Genomic DNA, 14,767 nt, shown 5'->3' with positions numbered 1-14,767 from the left:
ACATTTTGATCCGTATCTATTAATACCCTATAGCTACACGATAATAGTGATACTGATAACAATATCTTGTGTGAGACTTCAATTCGTGCTTTCGTCACTAGTTAGTGTGTTCAAGGTAAACAAAGAGAAAAGTCGATATGAGCGACAAAAATATGGTTTATTCAGCAATTTTTTGTGACCCGTCCGTCAAGTGTCATGCGGGGATTGCGGCCCAGAGGATTTGGGACAATAAAGCCATTATAAAGATGTAAGCTGAAGCAAAAATGGTTCCTATTTTTAATGAACATGCGGTTTTGTGTCAGTTAAATATGAAGCAATACTTTAATTAGTTGGAATGGAACGTTTTAATTACGGCAACAAAGCGATAAAGCAACGGCTGCGTAATCAGATTTACACACAGTTATCACCGTTAAATAATACTTTAAATTGACCGTTTGTGTTTTTGTGCTTTTTTGTTGAGTTCGGTGTCAGTTTTCATCATATTATTATTATGAACAATTTCGTAAAGACAGGCTTGTGCAGAGTTTCAGTATTTCGCTAGCTGATGTAGCAAGATAAATGATATGGAGGAAAATAAATCGTAACAGATCTGTCCAAAAATGAAGACAATAAATGAACATCCATTTGTTTTTTTCACTGACATTAAATACACTCGTGCCAGCTTTTTGTGACATATCATTTTTTATGTTACATTTTTATATTCAAACGATGTCGTGATAATTGTGTATCAATTGTGAATATTTCTGAATACTTAAGAGTGAGATCAAGACACGGCGTCATTCAATGTGAGCAGTGATATGTCCGAACGTGTCGTGAAAAAATATCTAAAAGATACTTTCCTGAAAACCATATCAAAATGGGTCTAGACAAACGCGAGATAATCGCGCACAAACATACATACATACATACATACATGGATTGATACATACGTGCTTACTTTTTTGAAGTCGGTTAAAAATCAGTAAGTCTTTGTCAGAAGTTGAACAAAAAAATAGACTACATTAAAATTTTAAAATCAGAACGATAAAGCAACATAAATCTAGTCACCTACGCCTATCATTATAGTATCTATGTAGATATTCTTACAGTATACCATTAATTAGATACCTCTAATTACGTGGGTCCTTGACGCAATATCGGTTATCAATATCGATAGTCTAATATCACGTCAACTAGTATTTTTCTATCATATTCATAAAACTTTATGTAAACCTGATATTTAAGTTTATTTGCTAACATCAAAACATGTATTACTTGGGTACTTAGGTACTTATATTTACACATGATTTAAGGGGTCTATTTACAAGTAGTGACGCCTAATTTGGTTTTATGAATAGGTGTGTATGTGTGCGTAGTGTTCACTGGAATGCAATGACATGTTAAGCAATAAATCTTATTTGAAATCCACCATGTGATTAATGTAATACCAGCGTGATTAACTTGACTGATTCATTTGAATAATTATGTAATTATTGGAAAAGAGAGTTTCGTTACGCTTTTTATTTCCGAAGGGGTAGGCAGAGGTGCATATTATGGCACGTAATGCCATTGTACAATGTACACCCACTTTTCACCATTTGTGTTATAAGTCCTATGTTATAGGGGGTGAGCCTATTGCCATATGCCAAGCACAATTTTAGGCTCCGTGCTACTATTAATAAATTTTCGAAAAACCAAAAAAAGTTCAGTAGTACTTTGTCCAATATGGGAAACGAATCCGAGACCCCTTGCCTGGCAGCCGCACCACTCGACCAAAAAGGCAGTCGGAAAAGAAATTTGGTAATAAAATTATTACATAATAAAGCCATGTACGCTGTACGCTATCACCCATGGACACCTGAAACACCAGAGGCGCTACAAGTGCGTTGCCGGCCTATTGGGGGTTAGGAATTTAAGGGTTGTTAGAGAAGTAGGGTTTGAGAAGGGAGGTAATTGGGCCTACGGTAACCTCACTCACACGAAGAATTCACATACTTCTATAAATAAAAAAGATAGTTTATGTTATAAATTAGGATTTTCGATGACAGTATCTATAGTTATGTCTCATACATAAGCTACAATAAAGATTAGCAATGTAATGTGTCAACGATTTAATGTATTTTTAGCACTTTATGTTTTTATTATATGTATGATACGATTAGTTTTTTTTATTATATATTATTATATATTGAATGAATTACTCATAGTAGTCGTAGTTACTTATCTATTACATTACTCATTTACCTATTTAAAGTTATTTTGTAATAAATGAAACAAGGACGTTTTTATTGTTTTGTTAAAGATAATAATATGTGTGTTATGATTCTGATTTCGTTATTTATTTTAAAGTACTTCTTTACATCTGTCAAGGTCAAAGTCAAATCATTTATTTCAATTACAGATAAATAAAGAAATAAATAATAGTCTGTCAGTCTTTCCGTGAGTGAAGATAGGTGCTCGTGCCAATGTGTCGACTAGTGTAGTGTAGTGGTAGTGTAGTGTATACTGGAATATATAGACTAATTATATTCCTACCTAGGTGACCTTTACATACTGATCCAAAATATTAGTGACTGACTGAGAGTGGAGGCAATAAAATATTAATATATAGGTATCAATCAAGCGGTATATATAGTGATATATACTAATCAAAGTTTATCAAAATAAAATACCGATTCTTATCTCTATGTATTTTATGATTATTCGAATGTTTTCTATCTATATCTTGAGGCCACCGTCTCTATTTCTATGAAAGGGTAAGAATTATATACTTACGATAAAAAGACTTATACGAGACTTGCTACATATCAAAATTTACAGAGGTCTCTATAACCCTTGCCTGGGACATGAAAATTAGGGCTTTTTCGATGATATATAAGTTTGTAGACCACGGTAATACCGATTAAGGTTACAAGGAAAGGGTCAGTAATAAATTAAAGCACACATCGATATCGATATTCAAATTATTCAATAACTAACAGTGTTTATTTTCCAACTAACAAAAAGTAATTTTCAACTCTAACTAAATAGAAATTAGTTTCAATATTATTTAAAACTTACACATCAACATCAACAGCCTATAAGTGGCCAGTGCTGACCAAACCGGAGAATGTCTGAGCATTAATCACCACGTTTGCTCAATGCGGTTTGGAGATTTCAAACTTTTAATCACAAATTATAAACAACGGTTTCCTCGTGATCTTTTCCTTCACCATTTGTCCGTGTCTAAATAATCTTAGAAAGTACATATAACTTGGAAAAAGTTACATTGGTACTTGACGTTAGTAGGTTTCGAACTCGCACCCTCATGCAAGAGAAGCGGGCTTCTTAAACCTCCGGGCCACCACGACATTTAAAAACTTCCTTTACCACTTTTCCAAAACTTACACACTTCCTTTAAAAAAATCATAGTTTTATCAGTTAAGTACATAATTGTGATCGACTATCTACCTTAATGCGTAAAAGAAATATATTACTTTCTTAATACGTAAAACGTTTTCCTGCAAATATCCAACAACGCTATCAAATTAAAGGATAGCTTAATCTTGGACGTCATTATAATCAGTTTGATCATGTTTGTTTCGGATAATCAATATCTGCGTTGCAGCTAAACAAAAATTAGCGACTGTTCTATTATACATTACTTATCTCTTCTCATTAAGCAACACACAAACTCTAAAGTGTTTCCAGAAATTTCGATCTATTTATAAGAAGTTATTCGAAAAGTAAGTAAAACAATTAACAAGTTTCGTTTTAAATTCAGGTGCGCTCGGCGTCTTATTAGTAATTTAGTATTTATCTATTAGCAATAATTAGCTCCAAAAGTGGCTGAGAAAGATCAACAATGTCGGATGCGCGCCGCCCAGGATCGAACATAAAACTTTAATGAGTTTCGCCTCTTCTTGTTATCTTAAGGCAGGTTCAACAAAGTTTCACGTTGTTCTGTTTATTGAACATAGCACAGTTTGCCCACAACTCAATATGAAATTATGTTTAAGTTTTAATTAACGGCTAGAACAAACTTAATTCAATTTGTAGTTTGGACAGAACAAACCGTTTTAATGTAACTGCTTGCTGCCTTAGATGTTAAGGTTCCCTTATAAATACATTCTCGTGCTAAGCATAACACCTGAACTTGTTAATATTGCCTTACGTTAATGCTTAATACCAAATTGAAATTCTAAATTCTGTTGTAAGTTTAGAGACCTCTGTACAATCTGTTGTTACGGACTGCTGATATTTAGAAACTTTAATGGCCGATAATCTTAATCGATGACGACAATAGTCGTATGACTAATGCCAAAAATCGATCCACAGATTTTGTATAAATAGGTTAATAATTTCGGCTGTAAATCTACAAGACTGTAGGTTATATTCTCAAGTAGTTATTATTTATCGCTTTACATTATAATTTATATTCATGTATCTATAAGGTATGTGTCTTGTTTCCTAGTTAGCGGGTGAAACCACAGTCGGAACGTTAGTTTCAATATAAGTTTACACGTTTGTCGTCATTTATATTCCACAATGCCATCTGCTCTGGTTTGAACTCTAGTATAGTTTCCACAAACAATATGAAACAGAGTTTTGGTTCCAATTAATGGTCATAGCTATTTCAATTCAATTTCAGAGTTCGGTCAAAGCTATATAACATAGTTCGCCCGTTTGATCAGTTCCGGGTAAAACCATTAAAATGCTTTTTATTTATAATTAATATTAATTATTGTTTCCGATTGCAAATGGACAGCGCCCATAGTGACACTAAAATTACGTAATAGTTTATCCATTGTTCTCTATATTATTCGAATTTACAATGTACCTAATTAGCGTTAAACACCATTTTTAAAAATTGCACTGCATTTAATTAGCGAAGCTTGGATGGAATATGTCTTAATGTTAGCATATTTATATATGCCATCCAATCTAAGACACCTATAATTAGCAAATGGTTAATTACCTAGGTTGTAAGCGCTAAATTATATTTTAGAAAGATTCGTCTTTTTTGCGAACAGACCAGTACGAAAATCTGTATTATTAATGCGAATAAAACCGCAGATAAAAACCAGCATAATATGAAACACCAATGCTAAGGAAAAATGTGCAAAAAAGCAATTACCTCACGTACGTACGACGCTCGCTTAAAATGATATTAGTTTTAACATGGCTGCGTTTTGGTCAACAATTTCGTAGCGACAGCTTGCACGTAATGTTTTGGAAAAGAATATTGTTCAAGTTGTTTTGAACATAATTTTCTCTTACGTCGACCTCTCGAAGAACTGAGTTATTTGAAAAGTAATTTTATACTAGTGTTGTCAAAACTCATTCTGCATTATTCGTATCTACATATGAGTATTGTTGAGATGAAGCAGTCATTGAACTCTATCTACCATTTTTTTATGACGGGGGGAATCTTCCAAAGGCACCTAGCTTTCTAGTGATAAAAGTAGTCTTTTTAGGGATAAAAGAGGTCTTTGTAGGGATAAACCACCCGACGGCCTCTATCAGCATCTGTAAAGGGCACCGGGTTCTCTAATAGACCTACCCCAGAGCCCCCACGGTGCGACGCCTGTTCCAGCATATCCTTAGGAAGACGTGCCTCTCCCTTGAGCCTCGCGCAAGTTGCGTGGCAGCACGTGACCACTGTGCTACCGTCTTCCCTGGAAGAGTCTAGAGAGACCTAGAGTCCCCACTCTATGCACCCGTGGCTCCAAAGGTCAGCCTGCAGTTGATACAGGTGGGATTTCAAACTTTGTATATATATACGTTGAATTTTAAATAAAGGTACAGGTACAATATACTTACTTTGTAACATCGTGTAATAAAGTTGTTAACTTGGTAAGAGAAAAGGTAAATATTTTAATTAAGTTTTATTTAGCTAACCGCGGGCGCGGGGCTAGTTGTACCGTTTAAAATCAAGTAGATGCACGTGGCGGCCGCGGCGAGGTGGCAAGGTGGCAGCGTTAAGTAGTGTATTTCAACGTACATTCACTAAAAACGCGATAGTCAAAGAGATTTTTTTAAGCTTGGTTCAATTACTTTACTGACTGCTTTGTGTATACCATCATTCTAAAAGAAGATGTAATTTTTTATTGCGTTTATCTACGACATTATACTACGCCCTTTTTTTCGAAGCTGTACCTGTTTTGTCAGTTATTTCGTCATATTTCTTGAAATAAAAGTGGGTACATAAGTCTATCCAAAAAGGCTGTTCTTTTGTTAAGTCTCTAACAACTGTAATGCTTTTCCAACGTATTGATATTTTAATATCAATAGGTAATGTGTACATTATTCCTTAATATTCATATTCATGATAAATATTTCCAATAACTGTATTGCATTGTGGGTAAATTTGCATTTGTAAGCCTGTTTAACAACGTACGGTGATCGATTATATTTTCGACGCTCAATTTACCAATAATGTATGCGTCACCGACCAGTAGGTCATATAATATGTCATTAACCAGTCAGCTAACAAACGGCTTTACTAACCTTAGAGGTAAACAAGGTATTCTATTTTAGTAGAGAATGAGAATGCCTTCACATAAGCCAACAAAGAACGTTTTGTCAATCCCACATATGTTTGACTTTTGTACTTTATCGCTAAATGCCACTAGGCTCTTTATTCCTTGTATCATTTATCCTTAATGAGATTCGGACGTATACAGATAAGTATATGGCTATTAAATGTTATATAATATACAGAGATACCTTTTATATCAACCTTTCTTGTAATTCTTTATAGATTTCATGATAATCAAGTTATCGTGAATCAATCAGTGGAAAGATTTTAATTATAATGATTTATTAGCTGCCTTTCAAAATCCATATCTGCCTTTTCTGTGATCACGTGCGACGTGTACGTAATATGAATACTTCATTATGTTAATGGCATCATATTCAATTACAATATTAACATATATCTGATGTGATTACTGCATATATGTAATTGGCTTATCTTTGATTGCACAATGCAGTATTTTTTATCTTGGCTTAATTACTTGTCGTAGTCTTTTGCTTCTTAATCCTTTAACAGTGATCACATTTTTAAAGTTTCGTTTTATTTATACGACGTCATAAATAACTCACATACGAAACGTAATGGCGTTGCTGACTCGAAGCCAACAGTTGTCATTTTGCTAATGTTTCGCAGCTCATTTAGTGGCCCCAACCGAACGTTCACATGAATACTATCGCGCTCTGCCCCGGGAATATTAACGAGCTACTTACTATAACTGTTCACCACTACCACGAATTTCATGTATCAAAAACCAGAAAAGGAAAAATAATATAAAGCTGTGCTATATATCATTACTGGGTCAACCTTAATCGTCCTTTTCTCGACATAACGACATAAAGATATGTATTATACGTATGGTTGAAGGTTCGTGGTACAGGTAAGGAATTGTTTCAATGGAAACTTAGTGATATTGCGTGTAATAAATTTTCTAGAATAATTTATGTTAACAGAACTAGAACTTCAGGTTTACTAAGAAAAATAACTTGTAAAATCGTCGAACAACTTCCCTCACGTCCATTATTAATCCGGTACAGACGAGATCGTGGTTGTTTCAAATGGCTAGCTGTCGCTGAGAGCAAAACATCCCATATAGTCGAGTCGTTCATTGCAGTGCTAAAGAACGTTTTCAAAGTACCAAACTACATTGCACCGAAAACAGAGCAAATGCCTGAGCTCTAACAGAATACTAGAACGTAATAACAGTATTGCAAGAGTTAATGAAGTTGCGTAAATATACCATTTTATTATTACATCCCTTTTCCATTTGGTATCAGCTTATCTCGTTATGGAGGTGTTTGTTAGCGCTAGTCCATGTGAAGCTTATTTCCTGCCCGAAAGCGAAAACATCAGGGCTCGACTGCTACTAAACAAATATAAACAAAACTCGATTCATATACCTACGTCATAAGGGTATTTTCAGTGTGTACACATAAAAGTTAATGTTAAGATTGCTGAGTAGTGAACAAAACGGTCCAACTAACTGGTGCGTTTCTGTCGTGATGCGAATATTGGCCGGTGTCCTACTTCCACGTCGGGCACGTAGGGAAAACAATGTCTCACAGACGTACTTATCTACATAAGTAAACCTGACTGCAACATACCTATACTTACTCCCACACAAATATCTATGCTTACTCCTTTTTCGGACCAGCGAGTTGGTTTTCAGGTTGCAATAATCGGAATTCGGATCATACATTGCGACTGGCCCAATTTTCCGTATAACTTCGCTTTTGCCGCTTCAGTTGGTTGTAAAATAAAAAGAAATTGTACGACGTGGTTTCATAAGTTGGTGCATCTGCACGCCATGTCATGAATTGTACGTACCCGAAAGAGGAATTAAACAAGTACCACATGACACAGTACTGCGATTGTGGTTGAAAACTTTAAAGGAAAGGTGTCGCAGTGGAAGCAGCGCATTTATAAAACTTTATAATGAATTTCGGTAACTGCTTGAGCAACAAAGCCGAAGGTCACCGGCGACGTAGTAAATTATGAAAGTTTCACCTGCATCCCGTGGCTACATTAGAACAAAGCGGAGTCGCCGCTCCTAAATAAACGGCTCCGAAACGTTGCAGCCAACTCCGACTGCTATTTTCAATTTCAAATTTGCCTCTCCAACGACAATAGAATTGCAGCATTTTATGTGAAAAGTTTTTGCGATCTGCCTTTATTCAGGTCATTGGAATTGTAAAAAAGTTCATTTTTTGTCCACTATGTATCAAGCTGAGGTAGTTAGTCTAAATTTTGTTTTGTGGGCTATGAAAATGTGTATGAGCGTGCCTGTTCAGAGGACGTCGAGGCGTTGTTGTCTCGTTTGAGATAAATTGTTTGCGCAGCGAGCAGCATTCGAGTAATTTGAAGTGGCGCAGTTGTCTGGAAGGTGCGTGTCGCGGTGTCTCGCAGCAATTCCGACGCGACGTGAGCTCTAATCACCCTCTTTAAACGGAGACTCACGTTCCCGACCGGGAGGAAACGTTTATTTTAATTCCCCACAAATGCGTGTCTAATTTCAACGGATGTGTTTTGTTTAATTTCGAAGGATTATAATTGCCGAGACACGAGGATTAGGTACGAGGTCTTTAAATGTGCGCTCCAAGGTATTTTGTTATACAGATTGCGATCCTCGAAAACATTCTTATTCTAGTAATAACAAAAGCGCGGGTTTGTTTAGTTTCGATTTCAAATACATTTAGTAATTGTAGCGAGGTTCCACGGTCGGTCGGAATAAAATATTCAGCTTGAGAAAATATTGTAGTACGAGAAGTTTAAATTTCAAATGTTATGAGATTAAAAAAAGCAGTACGGTCGGTTATTACGATTAATACCTATCATCTGGCAAATGTTCCACAGAAAATTGGATAAAGAAAATAAGATTTCATTTTGGAAAGATCATTTCGATTGTCTTGAATTTGTGTTCCTATCGAAATTGATCCCTCGAGGAATGTAAATGTCGTGGGAATGAAAGCTGTTGTTCTACAATTACGTAACACGGATTTATACTTACGATTAATTACATTTCTTACTTCGGGTGGGAGCGATGTACTTTATTGTCTTACGAAATTTTAATTCCTTTATTATTGAATATTTAGATTCTAATCGATACGCTTTGACGACACTAATAATGAGCTTTATCTGATTGTATGATAATGTATAGAACGTAATTTCGTATCGATTAAGAAATTATATTATTAACATTTGAATAATTGGCACGGAAGTAGCAATTAAGGTGGAAAAATTGTATATTACTGAATAGTGTTCAATTTCATTCAATTAAGGCTTATAGTTTTAAATTAGTTATGCATGACGTCATTGCTTAAGATAATTCAGTGATTATCTTAGTAGTGTCGTAGTAGCTTGCTACGTCGTAGCTTCGTAGTAAGGTGGCCTTGCTACGTACTGGCTACGAGCATCGCTTTCCCAATTCGAACAAAAACACTTGAACCCGAGCTGGTTATCAACATTCAGTTCGCGACCACCAGATTAATGAGGTTATTACGGACGATTATTTGTATAAACGAAATGCAGTAATCGACGTTTTAACGATATTCCGAGCATACAAATTCATACCATAGTATATTTTTTTTTCAGAATCGTATCGGAACATTAAAAAGCTTTTAACCGATATGCTAGTGAAATTGCACGGTTTAAAAAATATTTAAACTGGTTTACCTCGGGCTAATTTGCAAGGACGAGCGGGTAACTACGTACTGTTTGCTATTGTGTTGGTTATGAAGAATATTTTTTATTGAATTGAGTTGGCTGACTATTGAAATACATATGTATTTTGAATAATTTTATATTTATCGTTCATAATACAAATCATAATAAGTATCTAATAAAACAAGATCGAATTTAGATGTTAGGCAAGAATATATGAGGGAAAGAAATGAGAGTAATTGTACAGCAATATATCGAGGGAACCACAAATTAATTGGTTTAGATTGCGCACAACAATCGCAGTAAATCAGAACGAACCCAATCGACGAACAGCAATTACAGCCTTCACACAAACACGGGACAAAATTTACGATGACATCTGAAATGAGAAAATTGACGAAAATATTCCGCGAGCCGACACAAGAATGATACACGTCGGCGGCGGATTATTTGTATTCGAAGTGCGTTCATAGAAGTACGTGCCGCGCTTATTAATATCGCTACTAAGTAAACTCCATTTTCAATTACCGTATTTGGTTATATTCTAGGTTATGAATCGCGTAATACGTCAAATTTGAATCGGTACACACCGAAGAGCGAACAGCGGGAAGAATTATGAACATTAATTTGCATGGACGTAGCATAACTCGTAATGGAATGCATTAATGTCGAGTGGGAGGTACAGCGGCTCGCCGAAGAGCACTTTGTAGCAACTCGTTCCGAGCAAAAAGCATAGACACGGACTCACGGACGTACCCTCAGGCCCGACCTGAGTGATACTCCACGCTAACATGTCGGCTACTTACATGCTATTTGTTTTTAAACTACCAATTTATTCATAGAAATCATCATAATTTTACATTACAATGTGATACGTGATCGGTTTTCCTCGCCCGTAATTACATTAGGACCCTTCTCATTTTGCAGACAATATTTGTACCTACGTCATTGTCTTTTGGTCCGCAGTCACATATAACCTAGCAACATTACATTCAGAAAACCTATTAAATAAATTCGTATAACCAAGGAGAATGCTAAAGCTGATGTTCTTCGTACCTTCCTGAATTTGTAAGAGGATAATCGTTGTAAAAGTCCCTCAAAAATATCGAGGGATGTTACTAATATTTTCAGATCAAAGGATTTCTTAAGCGAAAGAAATATTAAGCTTTGCTCAGATAAAATATTTCTTTTAATGTATGGTTGCTATGGAATATCAAACTTAATCCATAGTTTCAAACATACATAGGTAACTAGTAGGTAAATAATTATGTTGGAGCAGTTTGTAGAAAGAACAACGATTGAATGGAAAACGGGCACTCATAAAATTATTGATGCAATCGAGAAGAAAGTAAAGAAAAAGTAGTGAACAGTGAACATTAGCTGTGAACAATTATTTTCCAGCTGAAATGCAATGAATTGCACGTTCCGAACGTTTCCATTCGTTCCTCCACTCAATTGTTTTTTATGAATAGCTACATATTGTCGGTAAATCTCTAGCTACTGCACTATAACGAGGGCTTACAAAATAAATCAATGTTAATGTTGTTTTCTGTATTCGTTCTTTACACAATATACCTTTTCATTTTCTCGTTCGTATAAATTAAGTTAAAATCAGAGGCCTGTTTACAATGGTTGTTGTTTGAAATAATAAAATTAGTATGCGTTTTTTGCGTAAACATATTTTAAATGAAGCAGTTTTAAGCGATAAGTTGATATCTCAAAAGATTTATAAAAATATTTTAATAAATCGGGTGTCGTCGCTATAAGGTATCTGAGTAAATGTAAATTCTCAATAATCTGAGCAGACAGAGATTGAGTGGGTACATCTATCACTCTCGGCTCGCTTACAAGATTTTGCTATAGTTCCGAAAATAAATACTTGACAATTTGCTTCTAGTAGTTTTTTCTCGTAACATATTCAAACTATAGACCGGTAGCTATGTCGTGTAATAAATGGTTCACACGTTATGTCTGTGTGAACGGCCACTGACTATCGATTATGGAAATAAAATGAAATGTCCATACAAATATTATTTATCTATTTGCGCTCTCAATAACAAATCGTTATTGTATTAATATTTGGCTTTAAAATTTCATTAAAATGAAATTGTTGTGAATATAATGAGTATGCAAATTTTAGTGCTAGGTATTCATTGATAAATTTAACGCGACATGATTTATAAGTTATAATTAATTCGTAAATCAATTCACAGATGATTGATGTGATGATGATTTAATTGAGATTACTTATTTGATCATTAAAATATTTTAGGTACTTTGACTAGATTAAATGCTATTTTGTTACCATTAAACACACTCCAGCGATTTTATTCTTTCTTGAATGGTAAGAGGTCCTTAATCTACATAAAACTCAAGACTAAGTACACTTTGCTGTCCTTTTCACGCAAGTGTCAAACAATAAATGCTAAACTGAGACAGACAAATTATTATAAAAGTCAAAGTAAAAACTAAAAACGTTGTTCTAGAGAAATCCTCAAAAAGTGTCGCAAGTTGTTCCCATGTCCCCAAGAGATTGGTTTCCACAGAGTATTTTAAAAACAAAACAGTACCAACATACCGAGAAATGTTTCTTTACAAACATTTCAAAGAGGAAAAGGAGTTATTTTTGTGAAGCTTCGGACAACATTGGATTTAAAGTTTGTATCTGTGCATAAATAGGTTGTATTGTCCCGCGATACTTTAGTAGCCTATTTCTTAAGTTGTTCTGCGAAAAGAAAGAGCCGACTTTATGAAATTGTTTCCGTGATCAACAAAACATTATTAAACTCTTACCTTTGTTGTTGTAACAGTAAATCTGAGAATGTAATTACCGTGATTTGAAAGAGTAAAGAAAGAATTTCTTGCTCGTTCTACTTCTTCGAAATCTTTGCTTTGGAATGAACTCTCAGTTAAGACTTTACAAACTCACAAGTTGAATAATGTACCTTTTATAATGTCCAATATGAATACACGTAGTAGTTGATTTTGATTTAGCCCTCTACATGCAAATAAAATAGGACCTATGCCTATTTTCTAAATGCAAAAACGTACAATATTTTTAACTATTTGTAAGTAGGTAGTAAGGTTTTATTCCAGTTCACACAAGTTGTAAGATATAAAGTGTTAAACGTTACAGGGATTTTTGCACACAAAACTGCCATGTACAATACGGATTAAATCCTCCATGCGGGCTGAGTGCCTCTCTAGTCTTTCATAAGCTCTCTTTCAAAACATTTGCACCAACGTTTTAACCACACGTGTAAAACATAAATAAATACGGTAACTATTGTAAAATCATTACTATGAATAATATAACTATCCGTCCATTCAGACAGTCAGTGTGTAAACACACGGTAAATTAATTTCAATCAAGCGATGCAAATATTATTTCGTCAGTTTTTACAATTGATTTCGAATGAATGTTCTGGAGCTGTAGGCATTGCCTCGTTAGTTTTGTAATCATGTCATGTAACATTAACATTACGCCTGAAATTTTCTACAAGGATAAATACCTCTATCTATAATATACCCACGGTTTACTATTTAGTAAGTACCTTCTTTGTACCACGTTAAAGCAAATAATTTGCTTTCGAAAATTCTGGTTTGCATTATTACCTACCTTAATAGCATTTGTAAAATAGTTGTAGAAAGAAAGCAAAAAGAAAGTAATTCTATTGTTTTCGCAAAGGACCGAGGAACAAGCTGTTAACCTTAAGTAGTAAAGTAAAATTCAAGTGACCACCGCGCAGCCGGGATTTTCCTAACTCTTTAAAAGACTCGGCGTCTCCGCGATCTTGCTTGAAAACAATGTCATTTATTTTCTTTATGTACTCCTGCTTTACGTATTATCCCGGCCTCAGTCCGTCGCTCCAGTTTTTGTATTATAATATTGATGTAGAAACTTTTGTTCGGCGTGATGTACCGCCCAGAATTGTTGTCATTAAATGTGAGAAGTTTTACCTTGAAGAGTTTTTGTGATGACTTTTTCAACCTGTGACATTTATTGTGATATTTGAGTTTTGGCGCGATTACTGTGGGGATACTGAGGGCTGCGAGGTCACCGTGGAGTGACGAAGGCGCGGGCAGTCTCCACACTCGGCTTGACGTGATTAACCTCCCGCCCCCCGCGCGCTGTCACCGGCCACCGCCGGCGCCCGTCCCCGGGGCGCGAATCCAATTTACCAACTTGTACCCCGTTATTGTGTCCGCTACTGTTTGCGTTCCCATAAGGAAACTTTTCTGTATAATAAATATAATGCGGTCAGCATTTATTCTTGATGGATTCTAAATATTATCTTCCAGATACGTTATTGTTATCAACGAATTATTATTGTATTTACACCATCATTTATTACAATAATTGCGAATTAATCAATCGGACGATGATTGATATTAACACATTTTTTTTGTGATAATGCAAGTAATATGTGTATGTGTGTAAATTTCTGGAAATGCAACAGTACATATTTAAGTAGATTAAAATTGTATACGTTAGTAAGTATGAAGTATCGGGTAAACCCCACGGAGTTTTCCATATAAACATTTTTTAGTAGTTACCTACGTATTAATTAACATCCTATGATCGTATACCTAAGACAAGAATCGGTAAATGAT

The 14,767-nt window shown here is 35.0% G+C and overlaps 1 long non-coding RNA gene across 1 annotated transcript; it reads left to right on the top strand.

Moving 5' to 3' along the window:
• Positions 1-71: 71 nt before the first annotated feature.
• LOC118261736 (uncharacterized) lies at positions 72-14,420 on the top strand. The gene is made up of 2 exons (XR_004782443.2): positions 72-247; positions 14,171-14,420. It is a non-coding gene; the product is annotated as an uncharacterized LOC118261736 (long non-coding RNA).
• Positions 14,421-14,767: the final 347 nt, after the last annotated feature.

This window comes from Spodoptera frugiperda, chromosome 20 (genome assembly GCF_023101765.2).
Source record: "Spodoptera frugiperda isolate SF20-4 chromosome 20, AGI-APGP_CSIRO_Sfru_2.0, whole genome shotgun sequence".
Taxonomy (NCBI): Eukaryota; Metazoa; Arthropoda; class Insecta; order Lepidoptera; family Noctuidae; genus Spodoptera; species Spodoptera frugiperda.
Note: the sequence above shows the minus strand (reverse complement) of the source record. Positions and strands in the feature narration are given on the sequence as shown.